Here is a 24,626-nt window from a genome sequence, read left to right on the forward strand (position 1 = left end):
CTAAAAGATGGAACTTCATGCTTTATTGAATATTGCACTTCTTGGATAAAAAGGATTGTTATCCCTACAAATTAACGTCTTTATAACAACAATTTATATCTGTATAGTATCCCTAAGGTATTGAAACATCCTAAGGTGCATTTATGAAACCAAATATGACACCAAGCCACTTAAGAAGATATTGGGCAGATGTTACTGGTCATGCAATGAGCCTGTTTAACAGCTAGAGCTCAGGTAGCCGCTGTGTCACAGCTAGCCCTGGGAGACCTGTGGGATTAAATCCTATTAGTCACCCCACTTTCTGCTATCCAGGTTCCCAGCTCCTGCTTTTGGGCTCTGCCATCTCTTTATATTGTCAGCACCAGTGTGAGAGGTGGCCAGTGCCTGTAGTGCTGCAATCCCTGAGGAGGAAGATTGTCTCTGGAGCATCTGATGAAAATGAGGGATTGACATGACTAGAGTCAGTTAGGGCTTCCCCCACAATAGGGAGGAAGGGTTGATGGGATCATTTTGAAGGATATGGGAGTAACTAACTGAGTCCTGCCATTAGGCACAGGAAGCCTGTGGAGGAGAGATCTGTGTCACTCCCCACGCTGCAGAAATGCTTGGTTTGCTTGGTTGAATACCAGCTGTTGCTGAAAATGTGTTGCTGGAAAAGCGCAGCAGGTCAGGCAGCATCCAAGGAGCAGGAGAATCGATGTTTCGGGCATGAGCCCTTCTTCAGTTTTCAACTCTGATCTCCAGCATCTGCAGTCCTCACTTTCTCCTAGAAGATGAATACCAGCAGTGACAGGATTGTGGTCCTTAACTCAATGGACCTCAGAGTGCCAAGACCATCCTCAACCCTTCCATTACCAGCTTAAACTGAGGGAATTTGGGAAGGCAACAGTGTGCATACCTGCCATATTATACTGCCTCTCCATTGTCTCCCAAACTAATCATGATAAGAATTAATATGATTGGTAATGTTGATTGAGACATAAACATTGAACAGAACTCCAACAAGAACTCACTTCTCTGCTTCGTGTTAGTGAACCTTATACTTACCCCTGAGAAGGCAGACCAGCCCTCTAATTAACATTTCATCCAAAGACAGCAACTTTGACCCTGCGATATTTCCTCAATACTGCACAGAAGTGTCAGCCGAAATGATAAACTTAAGTGGTTTCAGTGAGACATATAAACCCAAAGCTCCTGACTCAAGGTTGGCAGTAAACCACAATCACATATTTTCTGTGGATCATCTATTGTTCTCATTCCCGTACTGTACAAACCAGGAAACTTCACATATCTACTCTCTACAATATTAGAGAGAGAAATAAAATAAAACATGTGCTGTTTTTAATCTTAGGGCTGAAGCATTTGCAGTGTTTAGCTTTCATACCGGGCATATGTGGCTGTCTTGTCAGTCAGTTTTAAATTCAAGACTACATAACTTGCACAAGATTCACGATCACTTATGTTACCTTTACCCGATTTATGTTGCAAACATCACAGCTGCTGTACCTGTACTTCAATATTATTACGTATTATTCAAAAAGGTCCACACTGCAAAGTTTCACCCATGACTTAGAGTTTTGGAGTCACACAGCACGGATACAGACTCTTCGGTCAAAGTCATCCGCACCGACCAGATATCTCAAACCAATCTAGTCCCGTTTGCCAGCCTTTGGCCCATAAACCTCTAAACCCTTCCTATTCATATACCCATCGAGATGTCTTGTAAATGTTGTAATTGTACCAGCCTCCACCCCTTCCTCTGGCAGTTCATTCCATACACACACTACCCTCTACGTGAAAAAGTTGCCCTTTAAGTTCCTTTTAAATATTTTCCCTCTCCTCTTTATACCTATGCCCTCTAGTTTTGGACACTCCTACCCTGAGAAAAAGACCTTGGCCATATCCATGCCCCTCATGATTTTATACACCTCTATCAGGTCAACCTTGAGGAGCTCTCTCCCAGTAACGCTGCCTAAAGATCCACCCCTTATATACACAAATCTAGATGCAGTTAATCATTAGCCATTGATGCATCTTTGGCAAATTCTAGGAAATTAGCTGCCTTGCCTACCCGTACTCCAATAATTTTGGACCAAGTTGTTTCTCGTCGTCAGCAGTTTCCAAAGTCAAAATGGCAAGCCGCCGGATATTGTTACAGTTGTCCATAGTTCCATCTATTGTGCTCGCTAATTTATAGTTCTTTTTAAAATTTGGCCGATTGAATTACGTTTTGATCCCAACTGAATTCGATCGAAATGTTTACATGGCACCTTCTCTCTGGACTGTTACATGTAGCAGATGGTACCAAATAACACGGGACCATCTTGTACTGCATGGCAGTAACCAGTTGGGATTCAAATCGAGCCATTTACATGAGCCAGGCTTAAATCTGCCATTTTACAACAGCCTGGTTCGAATCAATTTACTCCGCTGCCAGTTTGTAGCTGGCATCAGGAAGCGGGCATCTGCATCCTGAGCCAACATGGCAGTAAACATTTACATGGTACATTTGGAACAGCTGTAAACTGTGAACAAACCCAATCTGACATCTGTTGTGTAAATGGGATATTAGATACCGGAACTGCTCAATAGATTATTAATCAGAGAGACTTCAGGCTCGGCTGTAGATCCCTACAGAGCTAGTTCACAAGTAAACGTGTGTCTGTGTTTATGTATGTGTGGTTGTATCTGTATTTGTGTATGTTTGTGTGTGTGTGTTTGTGTGTGTATTTGTGTATGTTTGTGTGTGTTTGTGTGTGTATTTGTGTATGTTTGTGTTTGTGTGTGTTTGTTTGTGTATTTGTGTATGTTTGTGTATGTGGTTGTGTGTGTGCTTGTGTGCGTTTTTGTTTGTGTGTGTATTTGTGTATGTTTGTGTTTGTGTGTGTTTGTGTGTGTACTTGTGTATGTTTGTGTATGGTGTGAGATTGATCAAAGGTGCTTTTGGCTCTGTGCTTTCCACTGTCACTTTGAAGTGGGGCAGTTGACATCTGGTTAGCACCCTCCCTTTGTCACCCAGCAACACCACCTCCCCCTGCAATACACACACACACACACACACACACACACACACACACAGACACATATATACAAACAAACACACACATACACGCGTGCACACACATACACAAAGACACACACACAAACATACACAAATACACACAAACACAAACGCACACAAACACCCACACAAACACATACACAAACATACACAAATACACATACAAACACACACAAACACAAACATACACAAATACACACACAAACACACACAAACATACACAAATACACAGTGTGTGTGTATTTGTGTATGTTTGTGTTTGTGTGTGTTTGTATGTGTATTTGTGTATGTGTTTGTGTGTGCTTGTGTGCGTTTGTGTTTATTTGTGTATGTTTGTGTGTGCTTGTATGTGTATTTGTGTATGTTTGTGTATGTGTTTGTGTGGGTGTTTGTGTACGTTTGTGTTTGTGTGTGCTTGTGTGTGCGTTTGTGTTTGTGTGTATTTGTGTATGTATCTGTGTATGTTTGTGTGTGTGTCTTTGTGTGTGTGTGTGTGTGTGTGTGTGTGTGTGTGTTGCAGGGGGAGGTTGTGTTGCTGGGTGACAAAGGGAGGGTGCTAACCAGATGTCAACTGCCCCACTTCAAAGTGACAGTGGAAAGCACAGAGCCAAAAGCACCTTTGATCAATCTCACACCATTTAGTGCCCCTGTTACAAATGGCAATGAAATGTCCCGAATTGACCACAGAAGGAAACTCGGTGTGGAAACTGGGGGGCATGGTGGCCCAATGGCTGCCTCACAGCACCAGGGACCTGGATTTGATGCCATCCTTGGGCGACTGTCTGAATGGAGCTTGCACACTCTCCCTGCTTCTGCATGAGTGTCCTTCCACAGTCGAAAGACATGCAAGCTAGATGGATTGGCCATGCTAAATTATCTTGTAGTGTCCAGGGATGTGCAATTTAGGTTTATTTAGACTTGGGAAATACAAGGTTATAGTGTAGGGGGTGGCGGGTCTGGTTGGATGCTCTTCGGAGGGTCGGTATGGATTCAATGGGCTGAATGGCCTGCTTCCACACTATTAGAGATTCTATTAGAGGTGAGGGATTCCATTGGATAGAAAGGAGAAGGTGTTTTTTCCATTGCAAAGTGAGTGAGGAGTGTCAGAATTATACCTCACTTTGATTGCACCAAACATATTGACTAATTTCAAAATGACCCACTCTACTACATGGTAAGCAATAGTGGCTGGAGGGCAGGGTGAAGCTGCTTTAACAAGGTATCTGAGGCAAAGTCCTGTAAAAAGGAGCCCAAGAGCTTCAAACAATTTAGATCTAATCACAAAACACACTTTCCAAACCTAGTTTACAGTGCTAATTAATTGTTGTCACTTCATTTACACAGAAGGACACTGCAGTCAGCTCTGCTCACAGCCCTCTGCCTGATACCTAAGATCACAAGTTCAATGCATGCCAATTGCTCGTATGACTCTGTATCTAACCTTTGCTATTGATATGGGTTTGTTTTCTCTGCTTAAAATAAATGTGTTTGTATTCTACTCAATACTCACTGAAAAGTGAAATTATGGAACTTCTGATTCCTTTAGTTTAACTGGATGGACAACGATCAACTAACGAGGAACTAATTCCTACTCTGTTTGATGAGTACGCCTCTTAATTAAAGCTTCGATTCTGATTTATCGTGCTGTCCAAAACATTCCAGTTTTTCTGGTGTTGTTTGTATCTTCTTGTTCTGTTTACAATTATAAGTAATGAAAAGGAAGATATGCATTTAAGTAGTGCTGTTTAATTTGTACAGGGGGAAAGGGGGATGAGGAGTGGGCAGGAAAGTGGAGTTCAGGGTGCGGGTGAGATCAGCCATGATTGTATTGAATGGTGGAGTAGGCTTGAGGGGCCGAATTGCTTGCATCTGCTTTTCGTTCCTCTGTTCTTTACGGCTCCACAGTCATTCCAACATGCTTTAGACAGATTAAGTAATTTTTAAGTGTAGTCACTATTATCATGTAGAAAATGCACCAGTCCATCCTTGCAAAGCATGATCCCACAAACAGCAGCAAATGCAGCTGAGCAATCTGTTTTACAGAAATTACACCCTCCTCCACAGGAACCCAGTTTGGTTTTGGAATAGAGCCACAGGATATTTGTATGCCTCTCTTTAAGAAATCTTTGATCTGAAAGATGGCTCCTCTGTCAGTAAAGACTGGGGGGTTGGCCTTGGGGCTTGTGGTCGAATATTCAGATATGAGGAGCTGCAATCTCCAGAAGCAGAATAAGTCATTGTGGGTAAAGGGAAGGTGATGCAAGATAGGACAACATCATTGGAATTCAGTGACCTAGATGCTGTGGGGCAGTGTGGTGCTCATATTAGACTCATAGAATCCTTACAGTATGAAAGCAGTCCATTCAACCCACTGAGTCCACACTGACCCTCCAAAGATCATCCAACCCAATGCCCATAACCTTGCATTTCCCATGGCTAATCCAGCTAACCCACACATCCCTGGACACTACATGACAATTTAGCTTGGCCAATCCACCTAACTGGCACATCTTTGGACTGTGGGAGAAAACCAGAGTACCCAGAGGAAACCCACGCAGACAAGGGGGGAATTTCCAAATTTCACACAGGCAGTCACTCAAGGGTGGAATTTAACCTGGGTCCCTGGCACTGTGAGGCAGCAGTGTTAACCACTGGGCCATGGTGCCGTCTATAATTGGAGGATATTACAAACAGCAGGATCATTAAGAGGTTTAAACATGATGAGGGGAATTTGAAATGAGGAACTATCAAGCAATGTAGACTACAGACCACAAAGACAACATATTCTAGATGTAGATTGACAGAAGAGATTTGGATGGCCTGAAATTATCGAAGATTCAGGACTGGAGTAAAAATATCTACTTAACATACCAGTGCATGACCATTTCTCATCGGCAAGATCTCAATATCCAATGAATACTGTGTATAGCTGTCCCAGTCGTTGAATGTTGCAGAGGAACAAATCCCAAATTCTAGATAGGATAGTGAAGAAGGCGTTTGGTATGCTTTCCTTTATTGGTCAGTATATTGAGTACAGGAGGTGGGAGGTCATGTTGCGGCTGTGCAGGACATTGGTTAGGCCACTGTTGGAATATTGTGTGCAATTCTGGTCTCCTTCCTATTGAAAAAAGTTGTGAAACCTGAAAGGGTTCAGAAAAGATTTACAAGGATGTTGCCAGGGTTGGAGGATTTGAGCTATAGGGAGAGGCTAAGGCTGTTTTCCCTGGAATGTCAGAGGCCGAGGGGTGACCCTATAGAAGTTTACAAAATTATGAGGGACATGGATAGGGTAAATAGGCAAAGTCTTTTCCCTGGGGTCGGGGAGTCCAGAACTAGAGGGCATAGGTATAGGGTGAGAGGGGAACGATATAAAAGAGACCTAAGGAACAACTATTTCACGCAGAGGGTGTTTCGTGTATGGAATGAGCTGCCAGAGGAAGTGGTGGAGACTGATAACATTGCAACATTTAAGAGGCATTTGGATGGATATATGAATAGGAAGGGTTTGGAGGGATATGGGCCGGGTGCTGGCAGGTGGGACTAGATTGGGTTGGGATATCTGGTCGGCATGGACGGGTTGGACCGAAGGGTCTGTTTCCATGGTTCATCTCTATGACTCTATGATGCTCTGGGTTCGAGTCCCACTCTGGGGTTTGATGGCCAGGGAAGGGTGTTCCTAATATGGCCAAACAGGTTGAGGAACTAATTCTTCTTCTGTGAAATTTGTAACACCTTTTAATGCTTGACGTGGTCCTCAAGCTCCGTCTTCCGGCTAGATAGACCTATTCCAGTAAAAATAAGCTGCTGGGAAAACAGACATGAGCACGTACATTGTCTGCTTCATTGTATCCCCAAGCATGGGAAGTCCTCTATCTTTTAAAAAAAAGTTTTAAAAACATGTATGTTGTCTGTCAGGATTATATGTTAAAAAGTAGCATGTAAAACTATATTTTCATGAACATGTAGCCTGTGGCTCATTTGATAGCAGTCTTCCCACTCCAGTCACAAGGTAGTAATTTTAAACATAATCCCATGATGTGGGGCAGGTAATCCAAGCTGGCATTCTAGTGCAGTACTGAAGTACTGCTGCATTGTTAGAGGTGCTGTCTTTTGGAGAAGATATTATACTCTGTCCCCTCCAGGGAGGTCGATGTAAATGTTAGCCATGGTGTGGAGGTGCCGGTCTTGGACTGGGGTGGACAAAGTTAAAAATTTTAATGCATTGTCTGAGCTGAGATGTCACATTTCATTATAAAACCTAAAGTTATCTCGGGACTGTGACTTAAAAGAAGTTTCTGGATGTTTATATTAATGAATCAAAACCTGCAACCCACTCTCAGTGATTAAAGACTTAAGGCTTAAGCAGTGGTTAGCACGGCTGCCTCACAACGCCAGAGACTCGAGTTCAATTCCCGCCTCAGGCAACTGACTGTGTGGAGTTTGCACATTCTCCCCGTGTATGGGTTTCCTCTGGGTGCTCTGATTTCCTCCCATAGTCCAAAAATGTGCAGGTTAGGTGAATTGGCTATGCTAAATTGCCCGTAGTGTTAGGTGAAGGGGTAAATGTAGGGGAATGGGTCTGGGTGGGTTGCTCTTCGGAGGGTCGGTGTGGACTTGTTGGGCCAAAGGGCCTGTTTCCACACTGTAAGTAATCTAATCAATCTAGGTTTGTTCACTATATTGCACAGTTGTATGATACTTCTATTCTAAATTCTGTGTCCTATGATCCTGCCCCATTCACTCCCTGAGGAAGGAGCAGCACTCCAAAAGCTTGTACTTCCAAAGAAACCTGTTGGACTATAACCTGTGATTTTTAACAATGTAAATTATATCCAGCGTTAATTTAAAGATCAGACGTTTCAATCCCAAAGCTTGAATTAACACTTCTGATTGTTATTAAATTGGGGTAGGTGGGACTTCACATTGGACAAAATTGGCGGTCATGTTTACAAGGAGAAAGTGAGGACTGCAGATGCTGGAGATCAGAGCTGAAAATGTGTTGCTGGAAAAGCGCAGCAGATCAGGCAGCATCCAAGGGGCAGGAGAATCGACGTTTCGGGCATGAGCCCTTCTTCAGGAATCTTTACAAGCAGACTGTCGAGAAAACGGAGGTGTCCACAGGCTCAGAGAGGCCCTGGACTGAGGCAAATCCTTCCTTCTCGTACAAACTGACAACAGGAATTGCAGACACTTAGCTGACCCTCATGGAGGGGGGAGGGGCGAGCAGAAACCTTAAACACACTGCAATTATAAAGCAAGACACGCAAGGCTTTTTTCTCACTGCTCGTCAACCTTCAAAATGCATTGGTTCTTTAAAAAGAAGAAAAAACGGCCACGGTTGTCAGTATTTTGTGTAATTGTAGGTGATGTGTACACTGCCTACTCTTTGTTCCAATAACCCAGCGCCAGCTCACTCTGTTTGTCGAGCTCCAGAGGATTTGTTGACAAGTTCTCCTCCAGCAAATTGTGTTTAGACAACAGTACAGTATATTTCATTCAGGTCGGCTGCACTGACGAGACCAAGGTCAGTTTTATATTCTGTTGAAATCATAAATTGACACTTGAGATAAACAGAATGTTTATTCTCTCCGTGTGAGCTGAAGCTGATATGTAAATTTATCCTCACTCTTTCATCAAATTTGCATTCGCCCTCTTAATCAAACACCGTGGGCCTCCAAATCAAACAGATTTTTAATGATGGTCAACCAATTATGACCCGTTGCCATATCAGGAAGTGAAACAGCAATTTAGATTCAAATAGAAAGTGGAGTAGCTATTGTCAGGCAGTTCAACCATCATTGGATCAACTTTATTTTTTTGCGGGGGTGCAAGTGAATGTTCTAGCGCCTGTTTGGTGATTAAACTGCTCCCGCCCCCCTATTCGCAGCGCTTAATTTTGCTTTGTTTTATCTGTCTAAAACAGGCTTTATTCACCTGTCGCTTTGTGATGTGAAGGAGACACCTACCCAAGAGATAGGCGCCTGAGCTCATCATCCTTAGAGATCCCAGGCTCCACCGAAAGCGCAAAGCCCTTTCTTCGTAGGTTGTCATATTTGCATTTAAATGATTGATTTGCAGCTTCCCCCCCCCACCCCTCCTTTACCGTAATCTTTGAAAGTAAGCAGGAAAGAAGTGTGCGTTTTTGACATCCTTTTGCAAACACAGACTTGAGGAGCAGGCCAAGTTAGACTGCTGAACTTTCCTTAATTTAACTCTGACCTTTTCTCAAGCAGCACCTTTGGAAACGAGCCCCCACCCGTACACACACACACACACACACAACCCCCTCCCCAATCACTGGAAAGAGAAAACACCAGCAAGTTGCACATTGTGACCTGAAGGGATTGTGAGTTTTACAGACAATTATATTGAAGAATGGAGACGTCTGGATGAGAGACAGTTTTTACAAATGCACCCCAGACTTGGCTCACCTGGGCACAGATTTGAAGGTGGGGGCCACAAAATATTTAGTCCACGTTGGGGGGTAAAAAACAGTCAATTTGCTGGTGAAACTCAGCAGGTCTGGCAGCATCTGCGGGGAGAAAGCAGAGTTACTGTTTCAGGTCAGTGCTTTGTTTGTAGTTGGCTTGAGAGGAGGTGTCTGTCTCGCTTTGTAGCCCCGTTGCTTCTCACGAACAAAAGCCATTGAAAAGTTAACAAGTTCAGGGCAAATCAACTGACAACGCGGACAAAACAATGGGATGGGGGAAGAGAGAGAGAGAGAGAGCGAGAAACGTGTCTTTATTTAAGATTCTTCGTCTAAGGGAGCGAAGAAAGTGCAGTCCTCGCTAGGAAACTTCACTCTGGGCAGCGGGAATGTTTTAAATGAATAGTCCGGGGGGGGGGTGGAACCAGTGTTTGCAAAAAAAACCCTCATTTTACAGAAGCAAGGGAGTGACATGTGCTGCTGTCCACCCACTTTAGTGCTTGTCTTACACTTTTAAAAACAAAATTCAGCAACAACAGAAAAATCATAGTGGCTGTCAAATGGCTATCTAATAATGTCAGCAGCACATTAGCGAGGCTCGGTACCTCTTTGCCGTGGCCTGTGAGAGATTTCCTCCATTCACAGTGGCAAAGGATGCCACACACATTCTGTTTGTTCAACATGAGCAAACAGATTGTCAACTTGCTGATAATTTTTGTACTGACAATGTCACTTACAGCTGTCAGTCCTTTGCCTGGCCTGTTTGCTTTATTCAAATATGAACCGAGGGGACCTCCCTTCCACCGCTTTCTTCTGCATTAAATTCGCATCAATTCAGTCCGGCTCGACCTTATCTGCAATTCATGGGGAGGCCAATCATCTGCTTGGATGCTTTGGAGTTGCCATGGCGGGGGAACAGAGGAGTGAGCCCTCTCTGCCAGCTCCAGGTCGCTGGCCTTGTGCTTCTCTCTGGTTATGATAGTGTGAGTGAAATACACCATGTTTTACCATGTTTTGAACCAGTCACCTTTCTTTTCGTTTCTTGCCCCGTCCCACCCCCGCCAGTAATATAACTCGTTTTTTTTAAGGTTTGCTTGCTCGGCAACATAGCCATTACACCAACACAGCTAGCCAGAGGGTAGTGAATCTAGTGGAATTCTGGCTGTAGAAGCAGATCCATCAAGTAAATTTATGACAGGAGTAGACAGCTTTGTAATCAGTAAGAGAATCAAGGGTATTGGGGAAAAGGCATGAAAGTGGAGTTCTGGATTGTCAAAGACCGTTCCCTCCGTGACTACCTGGTCAGGTCCATGCCTCCCTACAACCCACCCTCCGATCCTGCCACCTTTCCCAGCCACCGCAGGAAATGCAAAACCTGCGCCCACACCTCCTCCCTCACCTCCATCCAAGACCCTAAAAGAGCCTTCCACACCCATCAAAGTTTTACCTGCACATCCACTAATATCATTTATTGTATCCGTTGCTCCCGATGCGGTCTCCTCTACATTGGGGAGACTGGACGCCTCCTAGCAGAGCGCTTTAGGGAACATCTCTGGGACACCCGCACCAATCAACCACACTGCCCCGTGACCCAACATTTCAACTCCTCCTCCCACTCAACCGAGGACATGGAGATCCTGGGCCTCCTTCACCGCCGCTCCCTCACCACCCGACGCCTGGAGGAAGAACGCCTCATCTTCCGCCTCGGAACACTTCAACCCCAGGGCATCAATATGGACTTCAACAATTTCCTCATTTCCCCTTCCCCCACCTCACCCTAGTTCCAAACTTCCAGCTCAGCACTGTCCCCATGACTTATCCTACCTGCCTATCTTCTTTTCCACCTATCCACTCCACCTATCCACTCCACCCTCCCACCCCGAACCTATCACCTTCATCCCCTCCCTAACTCACCTATTGTACTCTATGCTACTTTCTCCCCACCCCCACCCTCCTCTCATTTATCTCTCCACCCTTCAAGCTCTCTGCCTGTATTCCTGATGAAGGGCATTTGCTCGAAACGTCGATTTAACTGCTCGGGTGCTGCCTGAACTGCTGTGCCTTTCCAGCACCACTCTAATCTAGACTCTGGTTTCCAGCATTTGCAGTCATTGTTTTTACCTACCTTCAGGATTTTGAGATCAGCCATGATCTGGTGGAGCATGACTCAGTAGGCAAAATAGCCTATTTGTGCTCCTATGTCTTGTGTTCTAATGGAAAACTCCAGATCTGTATACTTGGAGTTCCAAAGGAGCATTTGATAAGGTACCACATCAACGGTTGCTACACAAAATAAGGCCTCTTGGCCTACGGGATAACACAGAATCATAGAAGCCATATAGTGCTGAAAGAGGCCATTCAGCCCATTGAAACTGCACAAACCTTCCAAACAGCCTAACCCAGGCCTAACCCCACACACCAGCCCTGTAAGCTCATATTTCCAACCAACTAACTCTTGTTTTAATGTGACACAGCCAGAGAAAATAACAATGTCATTGAGTCATACAGCATGGAAATGGAACCTTCGATCCAACTCACCTACGATCAGTTTTCCCAAACTGAACGAGTCCTATTTGCCTGTGTTTGACCCCATATCCCCCAAACCTTTCCTGTTCATGTACCTATCCAAGTGTCTTTTAAATGTTATAACTCTACCTGCATCTGCCACTTCCTCTGACAGCTCGTTCCATACACGGACCACTGTGAAAAGATTGCCCCCTCAGGTCCCTTTTAAATTCTTCTCCTCTCACCTTAAACCGATGCCCTCTAGTTTTAGACTCCACTACCCTGGAGAAAAGACTCTGGTTTTTCACCCTATCACTCATTTGAGTGCACATGACAATAAAGGCTATTCAGTTCTATTATATTTATGATTTAATTGCATTGTGTGCTTTTTCGCTGCACGCAGTGAGTCTCTGAGCCTCTGAATAGAGTGTGGAGAGCACTGCATGTGAACGTCATGGACCCCTTTATGGCTCGCACCTTTATTGAAAAGTGCCGTCAGCGATCTCTACTGGTCTGTGGTCTTGATGACTAAACAGACTCATGATTTTATGACCCTCTGTAAGGTCACCCCTCAGCCTCTGATACTCCAGAGAAACCAAAACATTGATTTCCCTGCTCCTCGGATGCTGCCTCTGCTGTGCTTTTCCAGCACCACTAATCCAGAATCTGGTTTCCAGCATCTGCAGTCCTTGTTTTTACCTCGTTGATTTTAACCCTACTGCAAATCCTCTTGCAAGGATGCCTGCCTTGAAGAAGTTTTCCTCTTCTCTCTACAAGAATCTCAGGGAGTCCCTCTCCCACTGCAACTCCCAGGTCATTTCCTCTGCCCTGAAGCTCTTCAACCATGTCCTGCAACAGACTCGGTACCACAGCCACATTTGCTTCCTCAGTGCCTGCCTCCGTAACCAACTCATCCCACACGGATTCCGGACCACCTTTAAATCAGCAGAGTTCGGAACCGAACAGGACAAACAGTACAGACTACAGATTCAAAAACACCAGCAACGGTTCTCCTTCAAGATTCCACGCTCACAGCAATGTGCCGGCACCTAACCTCTCTACAGTCAGCCCTGCCTCAGCTGAGGGCCACACTCTCTCAGAACTGCAAAGGACCCACTCTGTACTATACCCTCAGGAGAATTCATACCTCTTTCCTGATGGAGCGCTTTTGCCCAAAATGTCAATTTCCCTGCTCCTCGGATGCTGCCTGACCTGCGGTGCTTTTCCAACACCACTCTAATCCAAAATAAATCCCTGCCTATCAAGGTCTCCGGAAAACTCAAAACATCCAGTCCTGGCAACATCCTTGGAAGTCTTTTCTGCACCTTCTCAAATTTAATAACCTCCTTCCTACTGCAGGATGGCTAGAATTTTATGTTGTGTTCCAAAAGTGGCCTCACCAATGCCTTGTACAGCCACAACATGACAGAGTCATAGAGATGTACAGCATGAAAACAGACCCTTCGGTCCAACCCGTCCATGCCGACCAGATATCCCAACCCAATCTAGTTCCATCTGCCAGCACCCGGTCCATATCCCTCCAAACCCTTCCCATTCATATACTCATCCAAATGTCTCTTAAATGTTGCAATTGTACTAGCCTCCACCACTTCCTCTGGCAGCTCATTCCATACACGTACTACTCTCTGCGTGAAAAAGTTGCCCCTTAGATCTCTTTTATATCTTTCCACTCTCACCCTAAACCTATGGCCTCTAGTTCTGGACTCCACGACCCCAGGGAAAAGACTTTGTCTATTTATCCTATCCATGCTTCTCATAATTTTGTAAACCTCTGTAAGGTCACCTCTCAGCCTCCGACGCTCCAGGGAAAACAGCCCCAGCCTGTTCAGCCTCTCCCTATAGCTCAAATCCTCCAACCCTGGCAACATCCTTGTAAATCTTTTCTGAACCCTTTCAAGTTTCACAACATCTTTCCGATAGGAAAGAGACCAGAATTGCATGCAATATTCCAACAGTGGCCTAACCAATGTCCTGTACAGCTGCAACATGACCTTCCAACCCCTGTACTCAATACTCCGACCTTGTGACCACTGAAGGTAAGCATACAGCCATCTGTTCAAAGATGTTGTTGCACACTTCCACGGTGGGTGGTATTTCATCCTCGATTTCCTGCTTCAGCGGTAGAGACACTACCATGGCACCACACTAGTGAAAATGAAAGAAGTATTCTGGGTGTCCTGTCACGATTCTCTTTTATTGGACATTCAGAAAGAGTAGATTGTTTTGCTGTTTGTGGGAGATTGCTCTGCACAAAATGGCTGCTGTGTCTCCAGTATGAAAACAGAGGCCCAACTTTGGAAAGAAACGAATTTTCAGTGAAGCTCTTGGGGACGTCCTGAGTCTGTTTGGTCATCTGCCCACTCGCGGCACACCCAGCAAATCAGCATTGTCATCTCAGGTGCCTGCAGCCAATGGAACAGTTGCTGACACTGGAGGAAGTCATGAGTGTTGGGAAAGGGTTTCTCACATCTGGGAAAGTGGATGGGAAGGATGGCAGATCAGCCATGATCTTATTGAATTGTGGAGCAGACTGGAGGGGCCGAATGGTGTACTGTTCCTATTTCTTATGGTCTTCTGGAGATTAAAGACTATCCTTCCCATTCTTCTCCTCTCAACTGCCTGTGGATGAAACATTTACCAAACATCTCCCAATATCTCCTTATTTGATTCCATGTCAGAAATTAACTGAATACATGCCTGTGAAAGAACTGGTGTGACTTTGCTACATTAATAACGTGGACTTATAATGTTTGCAAAGAAAGGATTGATCACTCTTTGTCATAGATGCTGGTCATATTTTGGTATGTTTTCTGTGTGGTGGATAGAAAGCTAACTGGAGGGACCCAAAATGCAGATCTGTTAGGATGGGCATGGATTTGTGCAGTGACAACGTTTTGGAGAAGGACAGGAGGCAATCGTTTGCAGTGAGGGTGTAGTCAAAGGCTTGTTTTTGTTTGAGGCAAGCATTGATGACAGAAAATTTGAAGGAGATGGGATAGTATCAGAGGAGACAGTAGCAGTATCCAATAACATAGGACCAGGAAGGGAACTCCATTCTCTTGAGAAAGATGCCAAGTGGTGATTTTCTTCTTAGGCAGCCCCTCAGGATGGAAGATGCTTTTACTCTCCAGTCCATTGGCTTCAGAGATGACCGACAAATCCAATGCACAATCTGCAGACTCAGCCACCTGCAGGGCGGGTGAAGGTCCAAGCAGATTAATTGTTTGGAGGGGATTTGTGCACTCTCCTCCAAAACCTAGACGGCACCTCCGTCTGTTTCCAATAAAGTCTGCCAATCTGTTTGGTGCCTTCCAGAAAGTAACTTTTGCAGTTACAAGTTTCAGTTGGTCACAATTTGGGGACTCCCACGAATGAAATTAGATGTTTTCACACCAGGCGAGTGATGTGGCACTCTCCGGGTAATGCTGCTACAGTTTATGGCGTCCGTAGGGACTCCATGGGAGTTGGAAACTCTGTATCCTTGAAGTTTCTACTTGGGCATTACCTCTGGGGAAAGAGTTGGAAGCTCATGGAGATAGTCCTGGTGATCTCCTGGATAAAGTGGTGGACCACAGACCAGGAGAGATCGCTGATGGCGCATTTCAATAAAGGTGTGGGCCCAGGAGACCATGGCATTCACAAGCAGCACTCCCCACACTCTGTTCAGAGGCTCAAGAGAGTCGCTGTGTGAAGCAAAAAAGCACGCAGTGCAATTAAATCATAAATTGAATAGAATTGAATAGCCTTTATTGTCATGTGCACTCAAATGAGTGCAGTGAAAAGTTTGTAAAATCACCATCTTAGGTACAGGGTACCTAGGTACAGATGCTTCAGTGTTTGTTACAGAATTGAAAGAGTAAGACAGTCCAGCATAGGAATACAAAGTTTCAAAAAGTACGTAACTCCTAGTCCAGAATAACAGTAAGGGTATCTTTAAAAGTTTAGGCCTGTACTCTCTGGAATCTAGAAGAACGAGGGAAGATCAAATTGAGGTCTTTAAGACAATAAAAGGTGTGGATAAAATAGATGTGGAGCGGATGCTTCCTCTTGTAGGGAATTCCAAGATGAGAGGTCATGGTCTTAGGATAAAAGGTAGTGAATTTAAAACAGAATTGAGGAGAAACTGCTTCTCCCAAAGGGTTGGGAATCTGTGAAGTTGGCTACCCCAAAGTGCGGTGGCTGCTGGGACAGTGAGTAAGTTTAAGGAAGAGTTCAGCAGATTTTTAATTGGTAATGGGTTGAAGGGTAAAGGGGAGAAGGTAGAAAAATGGGGGTGAGGAGCATATTGAGTGGCAGAGCAGACTCAATGGGCTGAACAGTCTAATACTGCTCCTTTATCTTACGAACTTTAAAATATACTCAAGTTATCATCCTTTGCACTGACTCTGTGCCCATTGGGCCTCACTGCCTCTGTGCTCTGGCCTCTGGCCCAGGACCTGCCACCAGGACTCACCTCCAGGACTTGTCCCCCTCCCCACCACCCAGCTGGCCTGGGCACGGACTGTCTCCAGCTCTCGACTCTGGCTCCGGCCCACCTTTCACTCTGGCAATGTCCCTGACCCATGTCCCATCCTGGGCTGGACTTGGGCTCACTTCCATTCTCCATTCTCCATTCCCTCCGGGCAAATTTAAGGAGTTCAAATGTTATTGGGGAAGAAAAACTGCAGAGAAGAGAAGGAGGAAAGAAAAGAAAAAGGAACTGGTGAAGCAGATGAGCCCCGGCTGGAGCGCCCTACTCTGCCGCCATCTTGCCAAGAGCTCCCTGGAGAATTGGGATGGGTATGCCCCCTGTCACTGTGAGCCCCCCATCCCTGTTTCTTGGCTGCTTCCTCCTGCCTTCTCCATTTCTCTCTCTTTGCCTTCAATCATAGGAGTAGTCCTACAACATTACCCCTGACCGTACTGATTGCAATGCAGTACCAGCAGGAACCCCTCCCCGGTAATAAGTCAACTCAGAGTCAATACAGAAGTTAACCAGCTCTCTGACTAACTAACTATGGATTGACCAATCCTTTAAATAAAATTTGTTTATAATTTCTATTACCTATTGTATCATGAGTGAATGGTCATGGTCGCTATATCATCAGACAGGTACTGGGCAACCAGATTTTACAAACAGATCCCACAGCCGGTATCAGACTCATGTTTAAATAATTTAATGTAACTTTCAGGCCCAGAATGGAGTGGGGATGGACAACAGCTGGCAGCAAAGATAGCTACTGGTTGGGAACCAGTCTAACCCAGTCACACCACGCAGATGCTTTTAAAGAAAGACTGTAATATCGACCTTTTTAGCTTTATTTCTTGTTTTCCTAACTTATACTATGTAAACCTGTAATGCAGTATAGCCTTTTTCTTTATTTTCTCCATTTTATTTTGCACCGAAGATTTGTACCTAGGTACTTTGTAGCCAAGATGGCTCCATGTGTTGGACATGTTATACACTTTTCAGTGTAGTCCTGTTCTTTTGTAACCTGAGTGCAAATGATAATAAATCTAATTCTAATTCTAAAATTCTCGAGCGCCCGCTATATGAATGGTACACATGGCAGTGCCCATGTTGGACGTAATTGCCCATTTCCAGCCTGTAAAATGAGTGCAACTCTGACAACGATCCCAGCCATGGTGCACTAGAATCTTACAAATGTGAATTCAGTTATTTAAATAAGGGTCTGATACTGGCTGTGGCAGCCAACTCCTCCTCCCACTCTACCAACGACATGCAGGTCCTGGACCTCCTCCATTGCCAAACCCTAACCACCTGACGCTTGGAGGAGGAACGCCTCATTTCCCTGCCTTGGGACCCTATAACCATGCGGGAACAATATGGATTTCACCAGTTTCCCCATTTCCCTCTCCCCACCTCATCCCAGTCCCAAACTTCCAACTCAGCACTGCCCGATACAACGGTCCTACATATCCATCTTCCTTCCCAACTATCCGCTCCACCATCCTCTCCGACCTAGCACCGTCACCCCACCTTCATCTACTTATCATGCTCTGAGCTACCTTGTCCGCCCCTCCCCCCCAGCCCACTCCCCTCCCATTTATCTCTCAGCACCACCCGGCCCACAAGCCTCCATCTTGATGAGGGCTTATGCTCGAAATGTTGACTCCCCTGCTCCTCGGTTGCTGCCTGACCAGCTGTGCTTCTTCAACACAACACTCTTCAACTCCGATCTCCAGCATCCCACTTTCTCCCTGTGGCAGCCATTTGTAAAATCTGGCTTGTCAGTACTTGACCAACCATGTGGTGACTGTGCCCATTCTCTCAATGGCTTTGATGTAGGTTCCCAGTTCACAGTTGTCGCCTTCATATGGAAACGGGAGTTTCACACGTACTGGCTGGGAAAACTACAAACTAAAAATTCTCACTCACTGAGCGGCAAGTCAACCGCTCTCAGATAAGTGCGGCAGATGTCACATGGTCAGATGCTAGGTGGTCGCAGTGTCCCTGTGGTCAAACCTCCCGGACGACCTCCCGCCAGAGCTGGCATTGCTCAGGATGCGCAAGCTGATGGTTCTTGCAAGTTGTTGAATCTTTTTTCGTCTGCCTGAACAAAAAACTGGAAAAAAAGCCTCTGCCCAGGAGAATGGAATTCTTCAGCTTTCGTTTGCTGTTTTCTGACAACACATTACAAACTGTCATCAGATCCTGATCTGATTTATCGTGAAGAATTTAAATTAGATTTGGGGGGATTAACCAGGTCAGTTGCAATTGGGAGTCTACTTGCAAACTGTGTGGAAAATATTTCAAACTCCACAGTCAGTAATGAGCCACTTTGTGAATTGCCTCTTGAATCCTTAATACTTTTGTGGCAACAGTTTAAACAGCTGGGACATCCTGTGAAATGCAACATTGACAATACTATCCTCCACATAAGAATTTATGGAACTGATCATGAAGTTAACTGATGTTTGTCAATGGGGCTAACACAAGACCTGCACCACAGAGCATCCAATCAAAGTAATGCCACCGCAGACATGTTGAGTGTGACACTAGGTTCCTGAAGAAGGGGTCATGTCCGAAACATCGATTCTCTTGGATGCTGCCTGACCTGCTGCGCTTTTCCAGCAACACATTTTCAGCTCTGATCTCCAGCATCTGCAGACCTCACTTTCGCCTGTGACACTAGGTGTTGGTTACACAGGAGTTTTGCATTTAGCAATAGACACTATGCAAGATTGATAAGGGCCCCTGTTGAATAATTGTAGTGTCCCTACCTCTGACCATAGAGGCTGAAGTTCTGCTGCAGAGGTGTGTAACAGCATCTCTGAACAGATTGATAAGAAAATGTCCAGGATTGCTGTTCCATTGAGGAGTTCGGTTTATAAAAAGAATCAGTAGAATGAACAACACGTATATGTGGTCATGTGGACTGCACAATGGCTCAGTGGTTAGCGCTGCTGTTTCACAGCACCAAGGATCTGGGTTCAATTCCAGCTTTGGGTGACTGTCTGTGTGGAGTTTGCACATAGAGTCAGCGAGATGTACAGCACAGAAACAGAACCGTCGGTCCAACTCATCCATTCTGACCAGATATCTCAACCCAATCTAGTCCTACCTGCCAGCACATGGTCCATATCCCTCCTAACCCTTCCTATTCATATACCCATCTAGATACCTTTTAAATGTTGCAATTGTACTAGCCTCCATCACTTCCTCTGGCAACTCATTCCATACACGTACCACCCTCTGAGTGAAATAGTTGCTCCTCAGGACGCTTTTATATCTTCCCTGTCTCACTCTAAACCTATGCCCTCTAGTTCTGGACTCCCCCATTTCAGGGAACAGACTTTGACTACTTATCCTATCCATGCCCCTCATGATTTTATAAACGTCTATAACGTCACCCCTCGGCCTCTGACACTCCAGGGAAAACAGCCCCAGACTATTCAACCTCTCCCAGCTAGCTCAAACCCTCCAACCCTGGCAACAACCTTGTAAATGTTTTCTGAAATCTTCCAAGTTTCACGACATCCTTCTAATAGGAAGGAGACCAGAATTGCATGCAATATTTCAACAGTGGCCTAACCAATGTCCTGTGCAGCTGTAACATGACCTCCCAACTCCTGTGCTCAATACTCTGACCAATAAAGGAAAGCAAACCAAACACCTTCTTCACTATCCTATCTACCTGTGTTTCCACTTTCAAGGAGCTATGAACCTGCACTCCAAGGTTTCTTTGTTCAGCAACACTCCCTAGGACCTTACCATTAAGTGTATAAGTCCTGTTAAGATTTGCTTTCCCAAAACGCAGCACCTCACAATTATCTAAATTAAACTCCATCTGCCATTTCTCGGCCCATTGGCCGTTCTGATCCACATCTCACTCCCAGTGTCTGCGTGGATCCTTCGGTTTCCTCTCTCAGTCTAAGGTCAGCAGGTTAGGTGGACTGGCCATGGGAAATTGTCCCGTTATGTACAGGGATGTGTGGCAAGGTGGATTAGCCATGGAAAATGCGGGCAGAGGGTCTGGGTGGTATAATCTTTGGAGGGTCAATGCAGACCCTATGGCCAAATGGCCTCTTTCTGCACTGAAAGGATTGTATGAAGTAAGTCAGACCTTGCCGTCCCTGCTCACCACTCAATGTTTCCCTTGTACCCTCCCATCACCATCCACACCTTGATATTGGCTTCCTATTGCTCAGTTTTAATGAAATTGAAATCAGGCCTTGGCTTTAAAATGTTCACACACCCACAGCGCATAGGTCCCCTCTTGAATTATCCAACCTATCCCAGATCCCACATCCCTCCACACCATCCCCATTAAACAAAGTGTTCACCTTCACTCAGTGGTCACACCCTTACCTTGATAGAAACCCGATGCTTTCAGCTTGACTCTCAGATGCAAGTACGTAACCTAGACTGACATTTCAGGCCAGGTACTGATGAATAGTTGACTGCCAAAAACACAGTCTGATGTGACATTGAATGTGTAGGATCCTGTGGCATGGTCAGGAACAGAGCAGGATGTTATGTCAACTAGTTGTCCTTCAACTAATATCACTAGAGTGGATTACCTGGCTGTTTATCTCATTGCTGTTTGTGGCATCCCGCTGTGTGCAAATTGACTGCTCAGTCTCATTCCTTACAACAGTAGCTGGACTTTGAAATAGATTATTACCTGCAAAAAGAGCTTTGGAACATTCTGGAGTTGTGAAAGATGTTACAGAAATGCAAAAGGTTACTTTCTTTGCTGTGCATACCTCTTCCAATTGTGCCATCTTTAGCAGGCAAGACTTCAACCAATTTGATCGCGTTTTCTCTGATTCCATCCTGCTCTCTGTTTCCTTTTGAAAGAAAAGGTCTTCACCAAGTTTTGGCCAGTTCTCCTAACTCTTCCACTTTGGCTCAGTGTCCATTCCTTTTAGCCTTTGAACTCCTCAGTTTTCCTTTCTAGTATTTCTAATATTCAGATACATATTTCGAAGAAAATGACACATGAGTTTGTCATCACCCTTACCAAGGGTGAATAACCTTGTTTAATAATTTGTTGATAAGTTTATTATTGAAATGGATATACAATGAAGTAAAATTACTTCTGCACAGATATGTAGATTTGACTAACTTTATATAGAATTTGAAAGAACCATACATTGAACTCACCTTGTTCAGACATAATATTGCATACATTAGATTAGATTCCCTACAGTGTGGAAACAGGCCTTTTGGCCCAACAAGTCCACACCGAACCTCCAAAGAGTAATCCACCCCCATCTAACTAATGCATCTAGCACTATGAACAATTTAGCATGCCCAATTCACCTGACCTGCACATCTTTGGATTGTGGGAGGAAACCGGAGCACCGGGAGGAAACCCACGCAAACACAGGGAGAACGTGCAAACTCCACACAGACAGTTGCCCGAGGCTGTAATCGAACCTGGGCCCTGTTGCTGTGAGGCAGCAGTGCTAACTGCTGAGCCACCGTGCCGCCCTGTTTCTGGGTGAGATGAGAACTTGGGCCTTCAGGCTCAGAGGTAAGGACACCACCACTTGCCCAATGTGCTGATGTTTTGCACAGATGAGGCTGATGGAGCTCAGTTTGGAATGTTTCTCCTGTGCATGAGGGAGGAGGAACAATTCCTCCAAAAATATCACCCTGTTTGCTTTAGTTATCCTGCTCTGTGTGCTGTTTCCAACTCATCACATTCCAGAACTTGCCTGGAGTTAAAATTGAGGTCCTAAAGTGATTATTTTTTTACATACCATAAATTTTGCCAAAAACAAAAACATACAATCGTATGCAAGGCACCACACGTGTTCTCACATAGGACCCTGTCTTTGTAAACAGAAAGAACATGTCCACATAGAGTCAAACAGCACAGAAATAGATTCCTCGGTCCAGCCAGTCCATGCCACAAAGGTTGGTGGTGTTGCAGATGGTGTTGAGGGCTGTTGCAGGTTACAACATGACATTGACAGGATGTTGAGCTGGGCTGAGAAGCAGCAGATGGAGTTCAACCTGGATAACTGCAGAGTGATTCATTTTGGAAGGTCAGATTTAAATGCTGAATACAGGGTTAAAGACAGGATTCTTGTTAAGTGTGGAGGAACAGCAGAATCTTGAGGTCCATGTAAATAGATCCCTCAAAGTTGCCATCCAAGTTGATAGGGTTGTTAAGAAGGCATGTGGTGCTTTGGCTTTCATTCACAGGGGATTGAATTTAAGAGGCGTGAGGTTTTGCTGCAGCTCTCTAAAACCCTGGTTAGACCACACTTGGAATATTGTGACCAATTGTGGTGGCCTCATTATAGGAAGGATATAGATGTTCTTGAAAGGGTGCAGAGGAGATTTACCAGAATGCTGCCCGGATTGGAAGGCTTGTCTTATGAAGAGAGGTTGAGTGAGCTCAGACTTTTCACACTGGAGAGAAGAAAGGAAAACAGGTGACTTGATAGAGGTGTACAAGGTAATGAGAGGCAGAGATAGAGTAGGTAGCCAGAGACTTTTCCCCAGAGCAGAAATGGCTGTCATGAAGTGTCATAATTTTAAGGTGATTGGAGGAAAGTTTAGGGGAGATGTCAGAGGGAGGGTCTTATTGCAGAGAGTGGTGGGTGTGTGGAATGCATTCGGGTAAAAAATGAGGTCTGCAGATGCTGGAGATCACAGTTGAAAATGTGTTGCTGGTTAAAGCACAGCAGGTCAGGCAGCATCCAAGGAATAGGAAATTCGACATTTTGGGCATAAGCCCTTTATCAGGAATGAGGAGAGGGTGCCAGGCAGGCTAAGATAAAAGGTAAGGAGGAGGGACTTGGGGGAGGGGTGGTGGAGATGTGATAGGTGGAAGGAGGTCGATGGTTGGAGGAAGAATGCCTCATCTTCCGCCTGGGAACCCTCCAACCACAAGGGATGAACTCAGATTTCTCCAGTTTCCTCATTTCCCCTCCCCCCACCTTGTTTCAGTCGGTTCCCTCAACTCAGCACCGCCCTCCCAACCTGCAATCTTCTTCCTAACCTCTCCGCCCCCACCCCACTCCGGCCTATCACCCTCACCTTGACCTCCTTCCACCTATCACATCTCCATCGCCCCTCCCCCAAGTCCCTCCTCCCTACCTTTTATCTTAGCCTGCCTGGCACCCTCTCCTCATTCCTGATGAAGGGCTCATGCCCGAAACGTCGAATTTCCTATTCCTTGGATGCTGCCTGACCTGCTGTGCTTTAACCAGCAACACATTTTCAAATGTGGAATGCATTGCCAGCAGTGGTAGTAGAGTCAGGAACATTAGGGACATTTAAGCAACTGGTTGATAAGCACATAGATGGCAGTAAGTTGAGGGGTGTGTAGGTTAGGTTGAACTTAGGTTAAGATAAATATTTGACATAACATCATGGGCCGAAGGGGCTGTACTGTTCTATGTTCTATGCCAAACATAATCCCAAACTAAACTAGTCTTACCTGCCTGCTGCTGGCCCATATTCCTCCAAATTTTGCCTATCCATGTAAGTTCCAAATGTCTTTTATATGTTGTAATTGTAACTTCCTCAGGAAGTTCGTTCCACACGCAAACCGCCCTCTGTGTCAAAAGTCTGCCCCTCATGTCTTTTTTAAATCTCTCTCCTCTTTCACCTTAAACATTCCTGCTTGACCCAGGTTAACATCCCCAATCAGTTACCTTGTAGACAATAAGGTCAACCTGGTTCCAATCACTTTCTGGATTAGTGTTGCTGGAAGAGCACAGCAGTTCAGGCAGCATCCAAGGAGCAGCGAAATCGACGTTTCGGGCAAAAGCCCTTCATCAGGAATACAGGCAGAGAGCCTGAAGCGTGGAGAGATAAGCTAGAGGAGGGTGGGGGTGGGGAGAAAGTAGTATAGAGTACAATGGGTGAGTGGGGGAGGGGATGAAGGTGATAGGTTCGGGGAGGGAGAGGGTGGAGTGGATAGATGGAAAAGAAGATAGGCAGATAGGACAAGTCATGGGGACAGTGCTGAGCTGGAAGTTTGGAACTAGGGTGAGGTGGGGGAAGGGGAAATGAGGAAACTGGTGAAGTCCGCATTGATGCCCTGGGATTGAAGTGTTCCGATGCAGAAGATGAGACGTTCTTCCTCCAGGCATCTGGTGGTGAGGGAGCGGCGGTGAAGGAGGCCCAGGACCTCCATGTCCTCG

This window comes from Hemiscyllium ocellatum, chromosome 10 (assembly GCF_020745735.1).
Source record: "Hemiscyllium ocellatum isolate sHemOce1 chromosome 10, sHemOce1.pat.X.cur, whole genome shotgun sequence".
Classification (NCBI taxonomy): Eukaryota; Metazoa; Chordata; class Chondrichthyes; order Orectolobiformes; family Hemiscylliidae; genus Hemiscyllium; species Hemiscyllium ocellatum.